Raw genomic sequence first — 18,039 nt, 5'->3', positions numbered from 1 at the left:
TAAACATTTAAAAAGATGCTGTGATGTCACCTCCTGGTCACCAGAGATGTATCTGTGAGGTATGAATGATATAGAAAGAAACCTCTATCGGAATTGTTGCTGGTTAATGATCAGGGCAGGAGTCTTGGTAGTGCTTTTGGTCCCTGCAGGGTTGGGTTTATAATTTCTGCAAAATCATATACAACTAGGTGACCGTGAGATTCCTGCCCTGAAAGAAGGGAACAGAGTCACATCTCAAAACAGAGTTGGAGGTGTCACTCAGCCATGTCTCACTGAGATTTCAGTGGCCATCCTAGAGCACTCAGAGATTAGTGTGCACATGAGACCTCATGTAGATCTGACATTCCCCAAATCCCTATTGAACAAGTACATAATTGGCCAGCCAGCCTTCCCTAAAGTTCCAGCCAGCCCTTGAATGAACCACGATTGGGGCTTCTGGGCCATGATGTGTTTGAGATTTGAGGTTCTGAAAGAAAACCTTCCAACAATCTTATGAAATTGAAAGGACAGTTTGAAAACTTGAGGTTATCTGCCCAAGAATGCTGAGTCCAGTCCCTCCCCGCATTCCAAAGAACTCTGCCCCGGAGTGGGCCACACATGCTGAACATCAGGTCAATTGATTCAGGCTGATGTAGAATGTCAACTCACATGTACAACAAAGTTCACTTCAAAATCAGTATTTTCTCTCTTCTTATGTGTTTCACAAACCCATCCAATTTCTCTGCTTTTTAGTGTTTTGAGGATGGAATTTCTTATGGACTCTTACAGCATTTTAAAACATACAGCATTATTGAATCTGAACTTCAACACTTTGAGCAGCTAGGCAAGGGTACAAGGCACTTTAAGATTTTTTAAAATGTTTATTTCCCCCCTTTGAGTGTCAAAATGGAAGCATATTGTTTGCAGATGTGGTCAGCTTTCTGTACGCCAAAGGCCTGTGTCGGGCTAGGAGATATATAGACGCCAGTGCTCGGCAAGGAAAGGGTCTATTTAATCCTCTCAGAGCAGTGAAAATTACACCAGCCTGCCCTCAGTGAAATAATGGAGCAGTGAAGGAGTGAATTACCTGATTTCCCGGCAAGGGTGAATTACTTGATCCCTCATAAGATGGGGTACACTCTACTGACACAAGCCTTCTATGTGAGAAAGGGGAAACTGGCTAGTAGGCAGGCAGGAAAAGCTCTTGCTTGTGCATGCTCTTTCTCACACACACTAGAATTGTTTTTGCTGGGCAAATCTCTTCTGTTTTAATAAGTTGAGTGGGCTGAAAGAAGCACTTCCTGAGTGACTGAGTTTGTGCTTCAGCTTCATAAAATCTCCTTGGAAAAGCCCTTTCTCTTTATGAGACAAGATAGGGTAGGTGATATCTTTTATTGGACCAACTTCTGTTGGGGAGAGAGGCAAGCCTTCGAGCTTACATAGAGCTCTTCTTCATACCCACCTTGTCTGAAGCCGATGACATGGCTCCAGCACCACCTTTTTCTGTGCGTCTGGTCAGCTGGAAGATTGGCTCTAAGAGAGATTTCTTTTCTCTCCACGGTGTGGAGCTGGCATCACAGCAAGCTTATCAGTCATGGCTTGATACGGAAACTCATATATGCAGACATCAGCACCAACAAAGTTACAGCTGTTATATCTTAGTCCATTACATGCTGCCAATATTTTAGCAAATCACCTCCATTACCTTCTGATAAGACCCCTGGCCTGGGTCTGTATGTGCTTACACAGAGTAGGAGGTGAAGGAGTGGGGAATCTCTAATTTCTTTTGTTTGCCCATTTAAACATATTCCTCTTCTAACTATAGGAAGAAAGGCAGCACCATTTGGGAAACCTATCTATGAAAGGCCACTGCTGGAGAAACAGATAGTCCAGCACAGTGTTCTGAGAGGGTGAGCAAAGAGAACTGAAGACCTTGTGAGAAGGGAGGGGCTGCTATGGGCTTTGTTTTTAATGGTATTAAATCTGATATTTGTTGCACAATCTGATGCACTGAACAATAACCCCCAAGGCATCCTTCTGTCAGATGAGGAATATTTAGCAGAGGGGGTGGCTCCTTATGCCAGGAGAACCCCCCCCCCCAACTTTTCCTTCCTAGTGGTGGAATTCTAAAGAGAGAGTCAATAGCTGAAATCATGAAATTTACTATTTTTAAAATCCTATAACCGTGAAATTGACCAAAATGGACCGTGAATTTGGTGGGGCCCTAGAAATAAGGAAACCAGTTGCATAAGCGATTGAGGGCATACGCCTAAAATAGGGGACAGGAGTGTATTAAATGCCATGGGATGCATACTGCTTGTAGTGTCCAGGTTATCTGTCCAACTATATCTTCAAATAATGGTGCAAGGATATGGAATCTCCTTCACTGGAAGTTTTCAAAAGGAGGCTGAATAGTCATCTGTCTTGGATGGTTTAGACACAACAAATCCTGCATCTTGGCAAGGGGTTAGACTAGATGACCTTTGCGGTCCTGTCTAAACCGATGGTTCTTTGATTCTAACCTTGCCTAGTACTTGTTGGAAATAGATATGACTTTTAACCAGTCATTCGACCATGTACTGCCAACACTTTATTAAACCTGCCTCAGATACCTGAAGTATTTAATTTGCAATATATTCTGATTTCCCAGACCACATGCATACTTAAGATCTATAAATGCTGTACAAGGCTTATGTATAAAGCAGACAACAGTGTGAAAAGCAGTGATTTGGTATGGAATTTCCTTCCCTAGCCCTATCTTGGGCTTTGCTAATAAATGACTTTGCACAGTGCTACTTCTGTTGGTGAGTAAATAATATCTCTACTTTTGAGTAGAAATAGCTTTAGTTAAAGTAGTGGTTCTTAACCTATTTATCATTGTGGGCCACATATGCGGCCCACAAAGTGTTACCTGGGCCACAGGTTGAGAGCCACAATGCCCTCCACCTAACCCCCCCCCAACCCCTATGCCCAGCACCCTCTGCCCAGAGACCCCTCCACAGTTTGGGGCCAGGAGCAGAGAGTCAGGCAGGGTGTAGGGACCCAGACCCTGCCACAACCCCGAACTCCCTGGCTGATGGCACAGTGCTCCCCACCCACGTGGGAGAATCCTTTCTGACCATAGTAATGTCACTTGATGCCCCAAACCATCATGGTGTGGATGCAGTGCTGTGTCTCCTGGTGTTAAATCCTGCCTTAAAACATGTTTTGATTCTACTTTCGGTAGCATGGGCAAGCGAGGAGGCGGTATCGGGCTTGTGACCAACTGACCACTGAAGCTGTGTCTGGCAGGTGATGTTGTTGGAGATCACTTGATTATGTGAATGAGACGTGCTGCATGGAATGGTCCGAGCTGCAGCAATGTGGGCAGGGGAGCAAGTCTGTAACCACGAGCTGAAATGAAAGAGGAAATGAACGTCACTAAGCAGAAATCACACACCTCTCCCCCAAGTAGGTGTGTGTGTATCGCTGACAGACCCAGGTCGTCAGTGGGAGGGATCGAACCAAGGATCTCTGGAGCTAAATGCATGAGCCTCTACTGCATGAACTAAAAGCCACATGGCCCTTAGCTAAGGCTGTAGCAAACTCATTAATCTCTAAGTGGTCTTGGTGTCACTAGATGGGATGGAGCACCACACCCAGGAGGTGTATGGGCAGAGGTAAAAGTAAGCCGATATGGTCCGGTAAGGTGTACCAGCAAGAGCCGGTACGCAGCCGACCGTACTGGCAGGGGACAGCTTCCCCAGGCCAGCGATTTAAAGGGTCCAGGGCTCCCGGCAGTGGCCGGCGCCCCGGGCCCTTTAAATCAGATCCCCGCTGCCGGAGCCCCAGGGTAGCGGCGGTGATTTAAAGGGCCGGTGGCTCCACTGCGGTAGCGGCGGCCGGAGTCCTGGGCCCTTTAAATTGCCACCAGAGCCCCGCTGTTGGAACCCCGAGGTAGCAGCAGCGGTGATTTAAAGGGCCAGGGGCTCCCGGCTGCGGCTACCGCAGTGGAGCCACTGGCTCTTTAAATTGCCATCAGAGCCCCGCCACCGGAGCCCCGGGGTAGCGGCAGTGGCCTGGAGCCCCAGGCCCTTTAAATCGCTGCCAGAGCCCCGGGGCTCCCGGCCACCACTGCAGCTACTGCTACCATGGGGCTCCAGTGGTGATTTAAAGGGCCCCGGGCTCCCAGCCGCCGCTCCCACAGCCATAGCCCCAGGACCTTTAAATCTGATTTAAAGGACCTGGGGATTTAAAGGTCCCACCTTTCCGGTTGATGCCCCACCCCTTCCAATTGAGGTCCCGCCCCTCCTGCTCAGGACTCCAGTGCACCGATAAGTCCTTTAAGTTACTTTCACCCCTGTGTGTGGGTTACATACACACCCAAAGATCCCAGGGGAACAACCAAACCCTACACTTTCCAGAGAGTAACCTGGGAGACAGGGGCAGCCAAATAGGGACAAACCAGGGAATGTAAATGAACTGTGGGCTTCACCTTAACTCCTGGCTCCTCATTCCAGCCCTACCAGGTTGGATTTGCATTTACATCATAATCAGAGGATCAAGAGAAGGGAAAAATCACACCCCTTTATTTCACCTTGTGTGCAGCTCCCTCTTCCACTGTCTCAGCCAGCCTTGCATTTGTCATCTCCCACTGAGTACTTAGAGTTCGTCATCCACAATTCTGAAACACCATGTTGTACATCATGAGGTTGTCATCCTTGAGTCCACATCTGTCCTCTCACAAAACATCTTTGTACGAAGAGAACCATCTCTCTTGCTGTTGACATTTTTTCACCCCGATTTAACTGCAGTGGCCAGAGGGTGCTGAAAGGTGAGGTGGAAGGGGGCAGATGGGCCAAACCTGAGTGGTGCTGTGATTCCACAAGTCAGGCCACAGTGCTATTCAGTTTCACAGACTTTAAATTCACAATTTGCATGATCTCTGTTACAAAATCACAGCCCTATTCACAGCGAACCCTAAACAACACCCCCTGCTCTGTGAAATCTGTATGTTGATTTCATCCTTCCAAAGCCCAGCATTGGACAGGTTAATGTGCTGCAGAAATGCTCAGCATCCTTATTACTTTGCTGATGTGAGTGTGGCCTGGGCACAGGCTTAGGGCTCCCGGCCTCCCAGATTGGCCCAGCATCTGCTTTGTGTCCTGCAGGTGGGAGGCAGCCGTGAAGTCCAGTGCTACAACTGTGGCCTAAAACAGAGTCAGGCACATCCTGTCCAGACTCCTCTAAATACCCCTCTGGGCCTCCACAGCTCCACCCTCTGGCTCAGCATCATACCCATGGAGCTATTCTACTCACAGCATCTGAAAGAAGGGGTTTTTAATTCTCAGGGACCCCCCTCCCCCCAGGCCATGGAGCTATAAATCTCATCTTCAAAGGAATCCTAATCATCAGCATCTCTGTGAGAGTCCATCATGGGCTTGTCTCATCAAACTCTACATGCAGGAGATAAGAAAAGCCAATGATATTCCTTCGGCCATCGCCTCTACCCTCTCTCCAGACAGGCCCAGGGCCAGATTAAGGCTAATAAGGCTATAGTAGGGTTACCATACGTCCTCTTTTTCCCGGACATGTCCGGCTTTTCGGCGCTCAAACCCCCATCCGGGGGGAACTGCCAAAAAGCCGAACATGTCCGGGAAAATGGTGGCTCTGCTCCTCCCCTGACTCTTCGGCTCTGTTTAAGAGCCGAGCTGCCCGAGCGCTATGGGCTTCAGGCAGCCCCCTTGCCTCCGGACCCCAGCCACCGGCCGGGCACTTCCCCTCCCGGGCTCCGGCGGCGCAGGGTCCGGAGGCATGGGGGCTGCCCGAAGCCGGTAGCGCTGGGGCAGCTCGGCTCTTAAACAGAGCCGCAGAGTCAGGGGAGGAGCAGAGCCTCCAGCCGCGGCGGCTCTGCTCCTCCCCGACTCTTCGGCTCTGTTTAAGAGCCGAGCGCTACCAGCTTCGGGCAGCCCCCATGCCTCCGGACCCTGCGCCGCCGGAGCCCGGGAGGGGAAGTGCCTGGCTGGGGGCGCAGGGTCCGGAGGCAAGGGGGCTGCCCAAAGCCCGAGTGCTACTGGCTTCACGGTTTGCCGGGCAGCCTCCAGACCCTGCGCCCCCGGCTGGGCGCTTCCCCTCCCGGGATCCAGCTGTGCTGGGGAAGCGCCGGCCGGGGGCGCAGGGTATGGGGGCTGCCCGGCAAACCGTGAAGCTGGTAGCGCTCGGGCAGCCCTTTCCGCATGGCTGAGAGTGGGAGGGAGGAGGGGCGGAGTTAGGGCAGGGAAGGGGCGGAGTTGAGGCGGGGCTAGGGGTGGGGAAATGGGCGGGGCCAGGGCCCGTGGAGGGTCCTCTTTTTTTATTGTTAGATATGGTAACCCTAGGCTATAGCCTTAGGCCCTAATACTTTTTAGGCCCAACTGGTGAGGCAGGGGGCATAGCCAGGGCAGGGTGAGGTGGGGAACGAGCTTGCTCACACAGCCCTGCTGGAGCGCTCCTGCCAGCAGGAAAGGCAAAGCAGCCCCCTGTAACCTGGTAGGAGCTCAGCTGGCAACCAGCTGCTTCCGCTCCCTCCCATCTGCGTCTCCCCGCACTGCAGGAACACACTGCCAGGTATTCGGTTAACACTGGTGCCCGGACTCTAAATATCCAGTTACCATGGGAACTCATGCCAGCCGTGGGTGTAGTTTGAGCAGGCACTGTCATTCCCCCCCCCGCCCCCTCCCCCCCCCCACGATTTCTCCAGAGCTCTGTTTAGCTGTCAGGGAGGGAAGAGGCTCCCTCTGTCCCTCTCCTGGGCTAAGACTGGCAGGCAGCTCCATGCACTGACTCCTGGGTCCTAGTAACTGTCACTGTTACCTTCTGTGTGTGTTGGGTCCCATTTCTGGACAACTGGTGAGTGCCTGTGGGGGGCAGGGCAAGGGGGTAGTGGGGGGAAGAAGCAATACCAGAGCAGTAGGGTGGGAAGCTTGCACAGAATCTGCACACACTCTATGCAGCTCCAGCCAGAACTATTGCCCCTCCCATGTATACGGAACGAATTCCCACACATTTGTAGGAAAAACAAAACAAAACATCCCATTCTGGATGCCAGTCCTTTAACTTTTACAGGACCTTCCATCAAGGGGCTTCAAATGTATGATACACTGTGTTCAGTACATGAACCCACTGGCCAACCTTTGGCAGCTGAGAGCAGATATTGCCCCTTCTTTATGCAGCCCTCTGAAGGGTTTTAAAACTCCTGTGCAATGCCGATGTAAGGCGAGGGGCATGCTGTCTCCTGCTGTTTACTTAAGATCCACTGTGATACAATACTGTGCATATACTCCGCAGCCTCTAACAGTGAGCCTGTGAAGCAGCTGGGGTTGTGGAAGGTGGCTGAATAGATGAAAGGTCACTCCCCGGGTTGGAATGGGAGCCAAGCAGCTACTGATCTGAACAGAGAGCTGCAGGCTACAACTACTGGTGGGCTCTGGTTTCTGTGCGTGTTTCTGGGACTGTTTGTAGTGCAAGAATGTCATTGTTCAATACAAACTCTCTTTGCTTTGAGAAGAACAATAGAAGGAAAACTTCGAGGCAGAGGAGCCGATTCCGTGGGTGCTCTGGGGATGGAGCACCCACAGGGAAAAATTAGTGAATGCTCTGCACCCACTGGCAGCCAAGCTCCCCTCCCCGCCCCATCTCGCCTCCTCCTCCTTCCCTGAGCGCACCGCGTCCCTCCTTCTCCGCCTACCTCCCAGTGCTTGCCACCACAAAACAGCTGTTTTGCGGGGTAATAAGCTCTAGGAGGGAGAAGCGGGAATGCGGCGCGCTCAGGGGAAGAGGTGGGGCCGGGGCAGTTATTTGGGGAAGGGCTTGGAATAGGGGCAGGGAGGGGGCAGAGTTGGAGCGGGGACTTTGGGGAAGGGGTTGGAATGGGGCGAGGCAGGGACCGGAGGGGGCAGGGCAGGGGTGGAGTCAGGGCCGGGCCAGGGGCAGAGAGGGGTCAAGCACCCACCGGCGCCAGCAGTGGTAGGTGCCTATGCTTTGAAGGACAGGTACATAAAGCCTGCAATCTTAAAAGATTAACTGCTTATAGAATGATAGAAATGGAGGGCTGGAACAGACCCTGAGAAGTGATCAAGTCAAGTCCCTTGCACTGAGCCAGGGCCAAGTAAACCTAGACCATCCCTGACAGGTTTTTGTCCAGCCTGTTTCCAAAAACCTCCAAAGATTTTGCAATCTTCCTTGAACACCTGTTTTAGTGCTTAACAACCCTTCTAGTTAGAACATTTTCCTAATAGCTAACCTAAATCTCTCTTGAAGCAGATTAAGCCTATTACAACTTGTCCTACATTCTGTGGACATTGAGAACAACTGATCAGTCCTCTCTATAACCAACTTTAACAAGTTTGAAGACTGTTAAGTCACCCCTCAGTCTTTGTTTCTCAAGACTAAACATGACCAATTTTTTTTAACCTTTCCTCATTGGTCAGGTTTTCTAAACCTTTTATCATTTTTGTTGCTCTCCTCTGGACTCTCTGCAATCTTCCCACATCTTTCCTAAAGTGTGGGGCCCAGAATGGACACATTACTCCAACTGAGACCTGACCAGCCTGACCAGTGCTGAGTAGAGAGAGACAATTATTTCCCATGTCTTACATACAACACTTCTGTTACTATACCGCAGAAAGACATTAGCCTTTTTGCAATTGTATCACTCTGTTGACTATATTCAATTTGTGATCCACTATAACCCCCAGATCAGGGGTCGGCAACCTTTCAGAAGTGGTGGGCCGAGTCGTCATTTATTCACTCTAATTTAAGGTTTCGCGTGCCAGTAATACATTTTAACATTTTTAGAAGGTCTCTTTCTATAAGTCTATAATATATAATTAAATTATTGTTGTATGTAAAGTAAATAAGGTTTTTAAATTGTTTAAGAAGCTTCATTTAAAATTAAATTAAAATGCAAAGCCCCCCGGACTGGTGGCCAGGACCCAGGCAGTGTGAGTGCCACTGAAAATCAGCTTGCGTGCCGCCTTCAGCTCGCATGCCACAGGTTGCCTACCCCTGCCCCAGATCCTTTTCAGCAGTACTACTGCTTAGCCAGTTATTTCCCAATTTGTAGTTGTGCATTTGATTTTCCTTCCTAAATGAAGTACTTTGCACTTGTCTCTACTGAATTTCATCTTGCTCAATTCAGACCAATTCTCCAATTTGTCAAGATTGTTTTGAACTCTAATTCTGTCCTCCAAAGTGTTTACAAGCTCTCTCAGCTTGGTGTCATCCACAAATTTTATAAACATCCTCCCTACTCCATTATTCAAGTCATTAATTAAAATATTGAATGTTGCCAGATCCAGGATTGACCCCGGCAAGACCCCAGTAGATACATCCTCCCCATTTGACAGGAAACCATTGATAACTATTCTGAGTATAATCTTTCAACCAGTTGTGCACCCACCATTAGTAACTTCATTTAGATCGCATTTCCCTAGTTTGCTTATGAGAATGTCAGGTGGGACTGTGTCAAAAGTCTTAATAAAATCAAGATATGCCACATCTACTGCTTTCTTCCTATCCACTAGGCTGGTAACCCTGTCAAAGGAGGAAATTAGGACATGATTTATTCTTGACAAATCCATACTGGCTATTCTTAATAACCTTATTGTCCTCTACAAATTAATTGTTTAATAATTTGTTCCAGTATCTTTCTAGCATCAAAGTTAGGCTAACTGGTCTATAATTCCTCAGGTTCGCCTTGTTCCCCTGTTCAGAAATAGGTAAACAAGAGGAGTAGAAGACTGGAAATTAGACCTAATTGTTTGCCATAAGCTGGGAGTGGGCGACAGGGAATGGTTCACTCAATGATCGCCTGTTCTGTTCATTCCCTCTGAAGCACCTGGCATTGGCCACTGTCGGAAAACAGGATACTGGGCTAGATGGACCATTAGTCTGACCCAGTGTGGCCGTTCTTATGGCAGACAATGAGCGGCTGGATCATTCCACCCATTGCCTTGTTGAGATTTTGGAGGCGGAAATAGATTTTGGAGGCGGAAATAGTACAGTTGTGGCAGAAGGATTGTTGCCATGACACTAGACCATGATACTCCAGTGGGGATGCTTGACTATAATCACTGCACCAGCAAGGACCCAGCCTGATACATGTGAAATCCTGCTCTGTCTTCCTCTCCCTCATGTGCTCCTTTCTGTCCCCCACAATCTTCCTCATATTCTCTCTCCTGGCTTTTCACCTGATTCTGAAATCAACTGTACTGCACAGCACCAGCACAGCGAGATGAGACTGTCCACCCAGCTTGGGCTCAGAAGGACCAGTGATGGAGAAGGATCTGACCAGATCAACCAGATGATGTCCCTGACCAGGGAGGTGACCTGGGGTCCAGAGCCACAGATGTTGTGGTCTCCTGCTAGCCCAAAGCATCAGTCCATAACTAACCAGATGCCCTGTATCCCTGAGAACATCAACAAAACCATATTTCCCCATCTTTACTATCCTATCTCTTCTCTCCCTTCAGTGCCTGTCTGTTTTGTCTAAACAGAAAAGTGACTCCAATTCCCAGATCAACAGCGCTAACCCCTTTCTTCCCTACCAAGAAGGACTGTTTGATTCAATAAGAGATTTTACCAGTATTCAGTGTCTCCAAAAAGATAAGAGACTGTTGATAGGTTTTGATTCAATTCCAGTTTTAGTGTGTTTACCTCATTTTGATGCTTTTCCTTTTATGTGTTTGTCAAAACATTTCTAACCTTCAGCATGAATGTCCTCGTGTGTTTGCCATGGCACTAAGCAGGCTGAGCTCCCTGTATCTCACACCCTGAACCTTGTTGAAAATGGATTAATGTTGGACAAGGACTGGGTTATGTTAATAGCTTTGACTCTTTGGGCCCATATATTCCATCTCCATTATTACAACAGTCCCTGCTGGAAAGAAAGTAAAGGTTCTTGTAAAACAGTGGTTCTCAAACTTTTATACTGGTGACCCCTTTCACACAGCAACACAGCAAGCCTCTGAGTGCAACCCCCCTTATACATTAAAAACACCTTTTAATATATTTAACACCATTATAAATGCTGGAGGCAAAGCAGGGTTTGGGGTGGAGGCTGACAGCTCATGACCCCCATGTAATAACCTTGTGACCCTCTGAGGGGTCCCGACCCCCAGTTTGAGAATCCCAGTTGTAGAGTTCTTTACTGTAAGTGTGTTCCCATCATGTGGGCCCTGGGCTCTTAGTGACAGTGATGGCATAGAAGGCAGGAGAACTGGACACAAAATTCCAGCTGCAGTTGCACCAGTGCCAAATAAAGAGGTAAAATAACCTCTCTCCTCTTACTCGAGATTCCCCTTTTGATGCATCCCGGGATCACATTAACTCTTTTGCCCACAGCATTGCACTGGGAGCTCATGTTCAGCTGATTATGTCATGACCCCCAAATCTTTTAGTGTTTAGTTTAGGTTTAAAGATCTGTAGATCATCTACCGGGATAGCAGTGAAAACGTCTTTTGAGACAGCTGTATTTTCAGGGTATTATTTGGGGTTTTCCGAAGAAATCTAACATTGTGGTTTTGAATCCTGCAGAAAAAAATTCTGTGTATTTAGTTTGTACTCACAGTCTGCAGCACGCTATTGTTTGCTTGCTACAGGTACAGTGGAAGCAATCCTTAGTCTTCCATCTCATATTAAATTTATGAACGGCTCCATCCCTATCAATGCAGCCTATAAGCACATAAGCAATGTTGAGTTAAATGCCCTAAACCTCTGACTGCCAGAAGCCAGGAGTGGAAGCCGGGGTGGAACACTCCAGAATTGTCCTGTTCTGTACACCCTTACAGAAACTCTTGTATGGGCCACTGTCGGAAACTGGGCAAGATGGACCATGGTCTGACCCAGTGTGGCAGCTGTTATGCTTTAAGGATCTGGGCCTTAGCCTCTCAGTGCCTCCGTTCCCCACTGTACAGAATAGCCCCAGCCTACCTCACACAGGTGTTGTGAAGCTAAATCCATCAATGACCATGTGGGACTCATATTTTTATCATTGCGAAAAGATCTGTTCAGAGCCAGAGTTTAGTGCCTTATAAGCCCCACCATTTGGTTCTACTTCTCAAAAATCACCCACAGGATTTTCTTACCCTTTGCCTTTGGATCAATCATTTCTGCATAGCATTGTGCATCGCATAATGTCGTGGAGAGGACAAAGGCCAGGAGGAAACTCAAGAAATACTTCTATGAAACATGGAGAGGACTCATCATGGTAACAAACGGGTTAATAGCTAAAATAGTTGACTTGCATAAAAATAATCAAGAAGAATCTTGTTACTCGTGAATAAATTCAAACGGGAAATCTGTTCCCCAGCATGCCAAATACCCAGTCATGGAGTCAGCTGCCTTTTCCACAGTAATCATGTTGAATGCTGTGCACCACTGGAAACAATCTAGAGTGTCAACAGATTGGATATTAAAGTATGCTAGAGGATCAAGCACTTAGCATGACAGGTTTCTCTAGTGTAAACAAGACCAAAAAAGTGTCCTTAGTTCTGGAGTTAAAAGGCAACATTTACACATGCATAATCACCTCAGGTGCCTAGGCTAGCAGTGAGTAAAGGGCCATATGCTATTGTTTCTTTGACCTGCCACACCAAGTTCATTCCAACCCGAATGCAAGTACAAGTCATACATACAGTGCAGCAGGGTGGAGAGTTCGCAGACTGATTTATTATTCTAGAATCAGGTGCTTAATCCATCTTTTGAGTAACACTCACCTGGTGCTGGCTTTCAGAATGTCACCGAGATGGACGTAAAGAGGAACACAGCAATTTGACACATCAGTAGGCATTAGAAGGTTCTAATGTGACTAGCGAGACAAGGTGGGCGAGATAATATCTTTTATTAGACCAGCTTCTGTTGGTGAGAGAGACAAGCTTTTGAGCTATACGGAGCTCTTCCTCGGGTCTTGCAAAGGTACTCAAAGTGTCCCAGCTAAATATAAGTTTGAACAGATAGTTTAGCGCAAGTAGTTGGCACATATTCTAAGGAACCATTCAAGGTAAAGCGGCCTGTTATTACACCTGTAGTCATAGGATAAAAAGGGGGGTTGGTAGATTACAAGTTGTTGTATTAAACCATAAATCCAGTGTCTTTATTAAGCCCGTGATTTTTAGTGTCTAGCAAAGTTATGAATTGAAGCGCCCAGGTTCATCTTTTGTTGTGCAGGTATCCTTTGAGGATGAGGACTGATTGGTCAGATATAGAGTGATCGCTTTGTGAGAAGTTCTGACTGCTACTCTTCGCCATGAATTAAATGGCAACGTAAGAAATCATTACAGAGCAAAAGGAGAGGCACTCAAAATGAAAACAGGGTGGAGATAATTATAAATTCAGAGCAAAATCAGGCACCTGACAGAAAACAATTTCATGTAAAAGTGATTTGGAATTGCAATAAATTATCGTTTCTTCCTTGTCTGAGTTTCCTCTGCTGTTCCTGTAAATACAGCAACTTGGATTCTGCTTTTATTTAATAACCTATTTATAAAAAAAAATCACTTAAAATAGTGACACATCTTTTTCTTAGCATAGTAATCTGAAATGTCAAAAGGTAAGAGCTATCTCTGCATGAACAATCTGTGAATTATATTTGAAAAGACCTCTCTAAGCTACAGTTAGAGTTTCTCGCCTTATTGCTAGTGCTAATTTCCTGAACAAGAAATATTACATGGTGACACTAGGAATGTGTGGCTCCCAGAGTCTGCAGAGCCTAGCTCGGCATGCTTTAATACTAGGTTACAGAATAGCTGACCATTCACGGGAACTTTTAATAACTTCCTAGGTTAGACAGAACTCTGCTGACATAGCATTGGAGATAGCGATGCTGTAGCTAAAGTTGATATGGTCCTTCCATTCTAAGGCTTCTCTTTTTATTTGTTCATAGCTTTTCAAAGTATTTTTGAACCAGCCAGTATCCAGCTAAACCAAGGCTTGCTCTTGCTCCCTTATTCCATTACCATCTTCACCAGCACAGCTGTTGGTAGCTGGTCTGCCCATCAGGTTTGAAATGCTTAGATTTGTTGTGGAGAGGCCTGAGCTTTAGGTTGTCCAAGGTAACAAAAATCCAACTCAGCCTGTTACATCAAATTATTCATAAAAGTTGTCAAAAGTTGAAGGCAAATAGACCAGGACAACCTGAATTATTTAGGTTAAAGAACTGTGCTAAGGGATCTTTAAGGGTCTGGGTAAAGTTATGGGTTGGCATGACAATGAGCTAAAAGATTCTAGAAACCAGAAGAAATGTGTATCCTTGAACTCACCAAAATGTGTTTCGATTGGCTAATGTTGCTGGAATGAGAGAGCCACCCGTTCTTGAATACTGTTGATCTGGGGGTCACGAAATCAGAGCATTGGGGTGGATGAACTGACCCATTAGAACCCTTTGCATCAATCCGTAGAAAGTGATTCTAAATTTATCTAGAATCAGAGACACTTTTATAGCGCTGGCTTCTCCCAGCAGTAAAAGATCACTTGGAAAAACACCCACTACATTGTATAGTATCAGAGGGGTAGTCGTGTTAGTCTGGATCTGTAAAAAGCAACAGACGGTCCTGTGGCACCTTTAAGACTAACAGATGTATTGGAGCTTAAGCTTTCGTGGGTGAATGCCCACTTCGTCAGACGCATGTGTAAATTGTATACATGCACAGTGCGGGAGAGAACCTAGCAACCTTCTTTTAAATTCATAGTCATGGTATAATTAATTTAACATGCATAGACTCTTATTCTCCTTAGACTCCTCTCAGTATTTGGTAAGAAATATACAAGTTGCACAAGTAGTTCTGTAGCACCAGGTAAGCTTTCACTAAGAAAATCTAAATCTATATTTTTAAAAGAGCAATGTTTACCTCCCATTTTTACCAGTGGAAAAATGTGTATTGACTTACCATTTCTACAAAGTGTGTCACCTCCAGCATATGTATCCAGCCTGTAGGATGCAGCTTTTGGCTGAATTTTTTTATAGTGCAGAGGCAAATGTGCTACAAAGCCAAACCTTGAGCAAACAGACTACATGGAAGCAGCTCAGTTACCTATTAATGCAGACTGACCTCACATGTATAGGTGCTACTAAGATTTGGACAATTAATAACTGCACAGCAGTCCCCGCTCTGTGCCCTGTGGTGATTGCTCATCACACCAGGAAATGAGTCCTCCTCTCCTGTATGTAGAAGCAGAACAGGCTCTTCCTGCCTCCGCCTCTGCCCGACTTCTGCTTCTTACCTCTTCCTACATTCTTAATTATTGCACATAGCATCAGTCCTACTGAGGTGGAGTTGCTGCCAGGGGGGTTTCAGTCCACCCAAAGTTCTCAGCAGCAAGTATGTCAGCCTTCAAGGGAAATGGGGGGTGGCAAACCATTTCCTCTCTCTCCTCCACGACCTCTGGCAGAACAACTGCTCGTCTCACAGTGAGGGCACCATCACCCAAGCATTCAGTGCTGCTGCCAGACACACCCTATTCCCCTGCCCGCAGCTAGCTTGGGGCCATAAAATCCAATTAAGTCCTCCTGGGGCTGCATGGTTATGTCCACATATCTGAAACTAAACGCTTTCTTGTTCCTTACCAGAGCTATCTTGTGTAACTGTCCTGTCATCTAGCTGATGATCTCGCATTACCAAGACTCAACTGGCCAGATAATGCAAGCCTAATATTAACTATCTGGATACCTTTTGGGATTGCCTCTTCTCACCTTGTAGGGCAGGCCGTGTTTGATGCTTTTCACTCTGTAGTGCGCAAATCATTTTCCCGGTAACATTCTGGTGTGTTTCCAGTCTCTGGTGCACAGCACGTTTTTCACGCACCTTTTCCTAAATGGAGAGTCCTGTTGTTAAGAAAGTTAGATCAGTCCCATTCTATCAGAGAACTAATGCAAATGTAGGACTGGAGGGGACCTCAAGAGATCATCTATTCCATCCCCACTCCCTGTGCTGAGACAGGACCAAGTATACTAGACCATCCCTGACAGATGGATGGCTAACCTGTTCTTAAAATCCTCCAGTGACGGAGATGCCACAATCTCCCTAGGTAACCTGTTCCAGTGCTTAACTAGCCTTAGAAAGGTTTTCCTAATATCTACCCTGAATCTCCCTTGCTGCTAACGAAGCCAATTACTTCTTGTCCTACCTTCAGTGGACATGAAGAACAATGGAGCTGTCCTCTTTAAAACAACCTTTTATATATTTGAAGACTGTTGTCAGGTCCCTCCTCGGCTTTCTCTTCTCTAGACTAAGCATACCCAGTCCTTTTCTCATAGGTCATGTTTTCTATACCCGTTCATCATTTTTGTTGCTTTTCTCTGGACTCTCTCTAATTTATCCACATCTTTCCTAAAACCCCAGTACTCCAGCTGATGTCTCAACAATGCCAAGTAAAGCGGGACAGTTACCTCCTGTGTCCTCTGTCCTCTTAATACACCCCAGAATGAGATTAGCCTTTTTTGCAACAGCATCACACTGACTGATGTTCAATTTGTGATCCACTATAACCCCCAGATCCTTTTCTGCAGTTCTACTGCCTAGCCGCGTATTTCCCATTTTTTAGTTGTGTATGATGTGACCTTATCTGCCAATAAACCGTTGAACTTTTAGCTGCAGGCGGCAGGCTGGCTCTGAGAGCAGGGTTCAGGAGAACATCACCAACATCTACTTGCAGTTGTACATGCCTCCCTCCAGTTCCTGGGATGATGTCTAAGTTAGGTGTACAGTTTGGATAACGGTTTGGCATCTTGCTGCTGTGGCAGTGCATGACTTGTTCATTTAGAATCTACCTACTTAGGGTGACCAGATCACCCAAGTCAAATATCAAAAAAAAAAAAAACCACCCTTCCTCCACAAGCGCTGGAGGGAGGCCCGGGAGACGCAGGGGAAGCGCGGGGCCAGGGTGAGTGAGAGTCTGGCCTGGCCCCGAGCAGGCAGGACTCAGTTGGGTGGTAGGGAGAGGAGGGGGGCGGCCCGCGGTGCCAGGCGGCGTCTGTTCTCCCCCCCGGGCAGCGGGACTCGGGAGCAGCCGCTGCTGCAGCTCCCACTGCTGCGGGGGGAGGAAGCGGCCGATGGCCAAGCTCGGCGGCTGTGGCTCTGGCGCCCGGGCCCGAACCCCCCGAGCCGGGGCCTGCTGCAGGGACCCAGTAGTGCGCACGCTGCGCAGCCCCTGGCCAGTCATGTCTGGGCTGCTGCCCAGCTGGTACTATCCCGTGGCGGCCCCGGAGTGGGGGCAGCAGGCCCCAGACCCCCCGTCCCGCTCGGGTCCCGCAGGGGAACAAACAGGGCTGGGCTGCCGATGCCTCCGCCCCGGGGCCGCCGCGCGATAGCACCAGCTGGGCAGCAGCCCAGACGCGACTGGCCAGGGGCTGGGCGCAGCGTGCGCGCTGCTGGGTCCCCGCAGCAGGCCCCGGCTCGGGAGGTTCGGGCCCAGGCGCCAGAGCCACAGCCGCCGAGCTTGGCCATCGGCCGCTTCCTCCCCCCGCGGCAGTGGGAGCTGCAGCAGCGGCTGCTCCCGAGTCCCGCTGCCCAGGGGGGGAGAACAGCCACCGCCTGGCACCGCAGGCCGCCACTCTCCTCTCCCTACCACCCAACTGAGTCCTGCCTGCACTCAGCGCCAGGCCGGACTCTTACTCACCCCGGCCCCGCGCTTCCCCTGCATCTCCGGGGCCTCCCTCCAGCACTTGCTGAGGGAGGAGGAATGGTGAGCCTGGGGAAGAGGCGGGGATTTGGGGAGGGAGCCAATCGGGGGAGAAGGGGTGGAGTCGGGGCGGGGGGGGAGGCGAGCACTTCCAGGCTCTGGAGCATTTCCTTGTTTGTCCCGCGTCCCGACCGCACGTCGGTCGGGACGCGGGACAAACAAGGAAATATCGGGACAGTCCCGATAAAATCAGGACGTCTGGTCACCCTATACCTACTATCCCAGGTACTTTTGTCACTAGTACTTAGGGACAGATCTGACATGTCAGTACACTTTCCAAGTCACCTTATCCACCCACGTGGGGATTTTCCTAAGACCAGAAGGACCATGGCCCACCACTTGGGACAGGGACATAGACTTTAAGGT

The 18,039-nt window shown here is 48.3% G+C and overlaps 1 long non-coding RNA gene across 1 annotated transcript; it reads right to left on the bottom strand.

The window, feature by feature from the left end:
* Positions 1-2,586: 2,586 nt before the first annotated feature.
* LOC135972883 (uncharacterized) lies at positions 2,587-15,255 on the bottom strand. Its single transcript, XR_010589473.1, has 4 exons — positions 14,883-15,255; positions 12,714-12,852; positions 4,556-4,642; positions 2,587-3,372 (listed from the first exon to the last, which is right to left on the bottom strand). It is a non-coding gene; the product is annotated as an uncharacterized LOC135972883 (long non-coding RNA).
* Positions 15,256-18,039: the final 2,784 nt, after the last annotated feature.

Source organism: Chrysemys picta, chromosome 7, assembly GCF_011386835.1.
Source record: "Chrysemys picta bellii isolate R12L10 chromosome 7, ASM1138683v2, whole genome shotgun sequence".
Lineage (NCBI taxonomy): Eukaryota > Metazoa > Chordata > Testudines > Emydidae > Chrysemys > Chrysemys picta.
The sequence above is the reverse complement of the archived record's forward strand: the minus strand, read 5'-3'. Positions and strand labels throughout refer to the sequence as shown.